The sequence below is a fragment of the Panthera uncia genome, chromosome B4 (assembly GCF_023721935.1).
Source record: "Panthera uncia isolate 11264 chromosome B4, Puncia_PCG_1.0, whole genome shotgun sequence".
Taxonomy (NCBI): Eukaryota; Metazoa; Chordata; class Mammalia; order Carnivora; family Felidae; genus Panthera; species Panthera uncia.
This window is the reverse complement of record NC_064809.1, coordinates 127,519,229-127,526,270: the sequence shown is the minus strand read 5'-3', so window position 1 is coordinate 127,526,270 and position 7,042 is coordinate 127,519,229. Positions and strand designations below refer to the sequence as shown.

Below are 7,042 nucleotides of genomic sequence, written 5' to 3'. Positions count from 1 at the left end.
CATTGCCCAGCTTCTTAGAACTGTGGACACCGAGATACCGATTTTTTGTTTCCTCTGGGCCTTGCTGACTTTGTCAATGCTGTTCCCTGTGCCAGCAGCGCCCCCCCTGGACACACCTGCGCGTCCTCGGTCAGCTCAGCGACCAGTGGCTTCGTGCCGCCCCCCGGGGGAGGCGGGGGGGGGGTGGTGGCTGCAATAACCAGGGCAGGGGACAGCCCAGAGCCAGACGGAGCTGGGCCGGCTCCCACCTGTACTCCTGCTCAGAGTGTAACTTTATGCGAGTTACTGGTGTGTGACCTTGCCGGGTCTCGGGACCGCCCCCCCCCCCAACCCGGTTACTCCCCCGTGAGCATCTACAAACACTCAAGGGCTGTGGAGATAACCAAATGAGGTGCTGCAGACAACCCCCGAGGGTTAGCCCGTATTGTTTTGATTCCCCTGGTGACCTGTTTTGCACCTCCCCATCCTGTCCCGCAGTCCTCAGTGCGCAGGGCGGTCTTTCCCCGCCCCCCCCCCTTACAATCCTACGTGTGGCCCGCATTTCTCTCCCCGTCGCCCAGCAGGTGCCCCCGGGGCACAGAGGAGGGTCTTGGCGACTGTACGTGGGCTAAACGGACGAACAACCCTGAGCACAGCAGCGTTGGGGCAAAGGCTCAGTGAGCGAGGCACGTCCCCGGGCGCAAAATTTTAAGGAGCACCCAAACACTCAGTAGCTACGACGAATAACATTTTTGTGCGACGTTGTGAAAAACTGGGGCAAAAAACCCGCAACAAAGTGTGAGATTTTAGTTTGTTTATTTGAGAGAGAGAGAGCGGGGGGAGCGGGGCCGAGAGAGAGGGCAGGACGCCCGTGGTGAGGACCCGGGCTCCTGGTTGACGAGCCGTGGGCAGTTAGGAAGGCTTCCCTGGCAGGCCTGTGGGGAAAGCCGTCATTGCACACCAGACTCGGGGTATACACTGTGTCTTCTCTGAGGGGGCCTCTGGGGGAGCTGTGGTCAAGGACTCAGGGTCCCTGGCGGGCCGCGATCTTTCACATATCTGCATCAAAGGCCTCTGGGAGAGGCCCTCTTCAAAGGGGCACACCCGGAGGACACGTTTCCCTCCCCCCCGCTCTGACTCAACACCCCATTCTTTCCACTCTGAGCCCTCGCCCTCCCCCAACCCCAGGCTCGGGGAAAATGGCCAGAGCCTTTTTTTTTGTTCTGGCCTCCTCGACGGTGAGAGGATCCACGCACCCTCCATTCCACCCTATGGGGGGAATGGAAAAGACGCTGTCTGCAGGTGCAACGTCCGGCTTCTTCCAGCCATTAGTGGTTAAGGCTCTACCCTTTCCCTGCGGCCGGTGGCTGTAACTGGCTACTCTGGTACCTGCCGCTGCGTTCCCTGTCCCAGCTCGGCCGAGCTCCTAACAGCAAGCCGGTCAAACCCCTTCCTCCGGTGGGCCAAGCGCCCCCCAGCCTCTGGGCTCCCTGTGTGACAAGCGCCGATCAGGGTGAGGGAGTGTGTGACTGGGACGCAGCAGGGAGGTGGCCTGAATACAGGACATCAGAATTTAACAGGCTGCACCTTTTAATTTTTTTTAATGTTTATTTATTTTTGAAAGAGAGAGAGAGAGAGAGAGAGCACAAGTGCGGGAGGGGCAGAGAGAGAGAGAGAGAGGGAGAGGGAGACACAGGCTCCAGGCTCCAAGCTGTCAGCCCAGAGCCCGAGGCGGGGCTCGCACTCTCGAACCCTCGGGATCGTGAGCTGAGCCAAAGTCGGACGCTCAACCGGCTGAGCCGCCCAGGCGCCCCAACAGCCTGCAGCTTTTAAAAGAAAGTTGCCAATGGTACAAAACCAGGCAACAAGAACGAGATAAGGAAATAGAACAAGAAAAGCTCAATGATGTTCTTGAGGGGCGCCTCTAAACTAAAGGAAATAAACTAAAATTTGACACCTTGTTGCGGGTTTTTCACAACATCGCGCTAAAATGTTATTTATCTTAGCTACTGAGTGTTTGGGTGCCCCTTAAATTTTGCATCCGGGGATGTGCCTCGCTCACTGTGCCTTTGCCCCGACCCTGCTGTGCTCAGAGTTATTCGTTCGTTTATTCCACATACAGTCGCCAAGACCTTCCTCTGTGCCGGGGGCACGTGCTGGGTGATGGGGAGAGAAATGCGGGCCACACGCAGGATTGTGGGAGATCCCACAAGGCGAGATGGGGTGTGTGGTCACTCAGCGTGGCTCTGACGAGAGGGGTAGGTAATGCACGGATCCCACCTAGCTCCCGGGAAGCTTGCTTTCCGCCTTGGACAACTGCCTAGCTCCTCTCTGCCCGGGAATTAGGAAGGTTGGCTCATATAATAAAAAAAAAAATTCTCTACTGTTTGTGCATTTGAAATATCTTCAAGTTCCATATGCTGAAGTGCACCAGTCCTAAGTGTCCAGCGCAATGCATATTTATAAACCTACACAGTCGTATAACCGCTAGATCAACTATAGAACATTCCGAGACCCCAGGAGGTCCCTCTGTGCCCTTTCCCCATCACAACCCCTCAAAGGTAACTGTTACTCTGGTTTCTCTCACTGTAAACTGACTGCCTGTTTGTTTTTACAACTGTGGTAAAAGATACATAACATCAAATCTGCCGTGTTGACCACTTTGAAGTGCACGGTTCAGCGGCCGTTCAGTACATTTCACACTGTTGGGCGAATTGGGTGAATTCCCTTTGACCACCGTCCATCTCCGGAACTCATTCGTCATCTCAAAAACCAGGAGTCGGTACCCGTGAAACAGTAACTCCCCACTCTCCCTCCTCCTAGCCCCTGGCGACCATCATTCTACTCCTTGCCTTTACGAAGCTGAATCATATGAATCTTTATGAATCTCTGGGCGCTTCGTATAAGTGTAATCCTATGATATGCGTCCTGTGGTGACTGGCCTATTTCACTCACTGTCCTGTCTTCATGTCTTCATGGTTCATTTACATTGTTGCATGAGTCAGATTGTTGCACGTCCTTCTTTTAAAGGCTGAATAATATTCCACGGTATGGTGAAACCCCATTTTGTTTATCCATTCATCTGTTGATGGCCATTTGGGCTGTTCAGCTGTCGTGAGCAAAGCTGCTGTGAACAGGAGTATACCAACATTTGCCCAAGTCTCTGCTTTCGATTCTTTTAAGAACGTACCCAGATGTAGGGGCGCCTGGGTGGCTCAGTCAGTTGAGCGTCCAACTTCGGCCCCGGTCGTGATCTCACGGTTCATGAGTCCGAGCTCCGCGTTGGGCTCTGCGCTGACGGCTCAGAGTCTGGAGCCTGCTTCGGATTCTGTGTCTTCCTCTCTCTCTGCCCCTCCCCACCTCGCGCTCTGTCTGTCTGTCTCTCTCTCTCTGAAAAATAAATAAAAACATTAAAAAAAAAAAAAGAACATATCCGGAGGCAGAATTGCTGATCGTATGGTACTTCTGTTGAAATAGTTAGAATTGCCGAATCATTACACTGTATGCCTAAAACTAATATTAACACTGTGTGCTAATTAACACTGTGTTCTGCAACAACAACAAAAAAAACTAAACAGCTCTTCCAATAAATATTAAACACTGTACATGAGAAGAATCACTTTGTCGGCTTAACTGGGCATGTTGTTAATTTCCCGGTGGCTTATAAAATGAGAACGCATCTTACCATTGGTGACATCTTAGAGTCTATGAAATTCGGGACAATGCTGACAAGAACACGACACTGGCAATGGTCCTGGGCTGAACCTTTTCCCGAGGTGGCCAGACAGTGGACCCCGTGCTTCACTCACACGATCTCTTCTATTCCTGACAATATCCTTTAAGTAGCCATTATTATTTTCATGTTACAGATGAAGAAACTGAGACATAAAAAGTGAAGTAACGTGTCAAAGGGAACATAGGTCGTCTATGGTAACACTGTAGTTACTACGGTCAATTTTTTTCTTTTTGCTTTAATTCCAAAGCAATTTCAAAATACAGAAAGCGTTAAGGGCGGCACAAAACACCTCAATACTCCCTTTGAATGACGTCACGACGCCATTCAAGCCTCAGTGTCTCAGTCACGCCTTTTATAACAAAGGATCCAACCCAGGATCCAACACGTCTCCGTGTGTAGACGTCACGCCTCTACAGGCTCCTTCAACCTGGAATGGCTGCCCCTCTCCTCCCTCGGCCATCTGTGAAGTCTACAGGCCAGGCATTTTGCAGAACGTTCCCTGTTTAGGCTGGTCTGGGGTTTTCCTCAGGATTCAACCCAGGTTATAATTTTTGGTCAGGATCACAGAGAAGCGATGCTGGATTCTTCTCAGGGCATCCTGTCAGCTCTCAAGTTTGCTCTGTCCAGTTGCTGAGGAGGTTCACTCTGCTCACGTGATGAGGATGATGTTGCCCAAACTTCTCCATTGTCAAGTTAGTCCCTCCTGCCCCCCCCCCCCCCCCCGACCTTTTGTTTTCAATTAGCAATAATCGTGCCTCGGATAAACCTCATTGGCTACGATACTGCCACTGCGCAAAGCTCCCCCGACCTTTTGATTTAACCAATGAGTATTTTGTGGAGAGGTTTTTGGAGACTGTGTGAAATCCCATCATCCCCCTCCTTCCACCCGCTGATTTACCAAGGAGTGATGCTCCTTAACTCAATTGCAAACTATCATAACGATTGCCCCTTTTGAGTGTATCCTTCCTTCTACGTTTGTTCGTTGGCACTAACTAACTAAAGAAAGAACTTTATTTTCTTCCCATGTTTTTAGCCCCTTATTTAATCAATGTAAACCCATGGCTTCCTGCTTTATTAAATGGATACCATCGATCACTATGATTATTTGTTTGGATGTTTTGATCAGCCCAGGTTTGGCCAGTAGGAGCTCCTTCAAAGTGGCTCCTGTGGCCTTTGGACATATCTCCCTTAGTCCTCAAGGCCTTCCTGATGTTCGGGCACCGTAAGATACGCCCGTCTTATCTTGGACTTCTCCTGCCCCAGCCTTAGGCTCCGGCATTTCTCCAAGGAATTCTAGTTGTTTCTTTCTTTGGTGTTGTGTTGTGTGTGTTGTGTTGTGTTTAGTTAGTGGAGAATGGTAGTTAGGGCTCACTGCTGCTCAGGCCCTCACGGTGGACAGAGCCAGGAAGTGGATGAACGGATGTATGCACGCATGAACCCTGTTTTCACACCTCTCGTTATGTGTCGATCTATCAGTTTTTGAAAATCCCAAGTTCACATCGACACTCCTTTCCAATGGAACGACACAGAGTCCATTCCAGCCTGCACCTCGCCTCTTGGCTGTGAGAAACCACACTGTTGTTGTCCTCACTATGTTTACTCGGTTTCTTGCCCACCTGCTCGCATCCCCCTTCCCTGCTGGGCTGCTGCCCTGCTCTGATACCCAAATTGAGCCCCCTTCCGCGGAAAAGATATGTTGATGTCCTAACCAACCCCCGTTATCGTACTATAGAGCCTGACTTTACTTAGAAGTAGAGGCTCTACAGAGATAACTAAGTGGAAATGAGGTCACAAGGGTGGACCCTAATCCAATATGACCGGTGTCCTTATAAAAAGGAAATTTGGATACAGAGACATGTGCAGAGGGAAGAAGACGTGTAGACGCACAGGGAGTGGTACCTGTATAAGCCAAGAAGCACCAAGGATTGTGGGCCGACACCAGAAGCTAGAAGGAACAAGCAAGGATTCTCCCCTAGAGCGGTCAGAGAGGGCATGGCCCCACTGACACCTTGATCTTGGATTTCTAGTCTCCAGAACTGTGAGGCAGTGCATTTCTGTTGTTTTGAGTGCCCTGTTCTGGCATGTTCTGGCAACCCTAGGAAAGGGATGTACCCCCCTCGTAGGAGTTCTGGCATCTTCCTGCCATTATCAGGCCACCCTCGTGACTGACTGAAAAGGAAGGAAGGGAAGGGAAGGAGTCTGGAATCAGAATTAGAATATAGGCCCAGCCATCTCCAAAGGCTGTGTTCTTACTTAGTTTACTCTTTTCATAGAATAATGGGAGACACCAAAATAAGCCTGTGAGCAAGCAGATCTAAAAAAGTTCGATGGTAGGTGTTGGCACACGCTGGCCTGCAGGCCAAATCTGGATTACAGCCTGTTTTTGTTCAGCACATGGGCTAAAAATGGTTTCACATTTTCTAAGTGGTTGGAAAAAAATCAACAGGAAAATAATATTTTGTGGCATATGGAAATTACATGAAATTCAAATTTCAGGGTCCATAAATAGTTTTGCTGGGACGCAGCCATGCTCCCTCACTCATGTTTTGTCCCTGGCTGCTCTATGTTTTACCATGATTGTTGAAACAGAGACCTGTAGCCTGCAAAGCCATATTTAGCGTCTGGTCTTTTATAGAAAGTGGTTGCCGGTTCCTGTTCTGTAGTAGATATTCAGAGCCCTTGATGACAGTATGAGGAAAGAGGGTGACTTTTACCTAGGGTGGCAAGGGAGGTTGACGTTGGCTCTGGGTGGTGAGGGGGGATATAAAATGTTGACGTTCAATCATTTATTTATCCATTCAATAAGCATTGAGCACCTGCCATTATCTAACACATGAAGAGGAGTAAACCCCAGTGCCTGGCCACGTGGAATTCACAATCTAGGGAGGGTGATGTGCAAACCTCTCCCTCTTACACACTGAGACCACCCCCCCTCCCCGCCACCACTACCACAGTGGAAGCATCTCCTGGGAGGTCAGAGAAGGCTCCACAATGGAGGCCCTCCTAGAGCTGGATCTTGGAGTTTACAGAGACTCTTGCCAGACAGAGGAAAAGGGATATCTGGGCCACCTTCTTGGAGGTGAGGGTTTTTGCACAGAACTCATGATCCCTGGGGTCTACTCATTGACATGGCTAGCTAAGGAAGGCACCAGGCAGTCAAGAGGGCCTCCACATAGAACTAGACCCACACCCTCGCTTCTAGGCTCACAGTTAGCGAGAACACCCCAAGGTCACAGCCAGTTAGTGGTTGGGTTGAGTCCAATGCTACCTCTATGACTTTGAGTGCAGTAAGAGATCCTAGGAGCAAATGTGAATTCCTGAGCTTCC

General features: G+C 50.3%; 1 pseudogene; it reads right to left on the bottom strand.

The window, feature by feature from the left end:
* Positions 1 to 4,438: 4,438 nt before the first annotated feature.
* On the bottom strand, positions 4,439 to 4,515 carry LOC125920464 (uncharacterized; annotated as a pseudogene).
* Between the last annotated feature and the right edge of the window lie 2,527 nt (positions 4,516 to 7,042).